The 353-nt window shown below is 32.0% G+C and overlaps 1 protein-coding gene across 1 annotated transcript in view; it reads right to left on the bottom strand.

The window, feature by feature from the left end:
* The window catches only part of TTC7B (tetratricopeptide repeat domain 7B), a gene marked incomplete at both ends in the record, with an annotated part of 48,156 nt that overhangs the window by 42,992 nt on the left and 4,811 nt on the right, over positions 1-353 (bottom strand). The gene's annotated exons all lie outside the window — the stretch shown is intronic.

Below are 353 nucleotides of genomic sequence, written 5' to 3'. Positions count from 1 at the left end.
ACTGACGGCATCAGCTGCAAGACACAGGATATAAGTATTAAGTGAAAACTGCACACACACTCTTCCTAAATTGTGAACACTTAACAAGCAATGGCACCACAAGCACTTATCAGCACCACTTAAAAGGGGTACTCCTAACAGTATTATGTCTACTTTTAAGAATTTTAACTTCACCCACAAGCACTTATCAGCACCACTTAAAAGTGGTACTCCTAACAGTATTATGTCTATTTTTAAGAATTTTAACTTCAGAATCAATATTCTGCTGAGATTTTCAACTTAACAACTGAATGTCAAAATAAAATTAATTATTTACTATACTGAGAATAAATATATTAAATTAGCATTATATG

Source organism: Pterocles gutturalis, unplaced genomic scaffold (assembly GCF_000699245.1).
Source record: "Pterocles gutturalis isolate BGI_N339 unplaced genomic scaffold, ASM69924v1 scaffold13759, whole genome shotgun sequence".
Taxonomy (NCBI): Eukaryota; Metazoa; Chordata; class Aves; order Pterocliformes; family Pteroclidae; genus Pterocles; species Pterocles gutturalis.
This window is presented reverse-complemented; position numbering and strand designations above follow the sequence as displayed.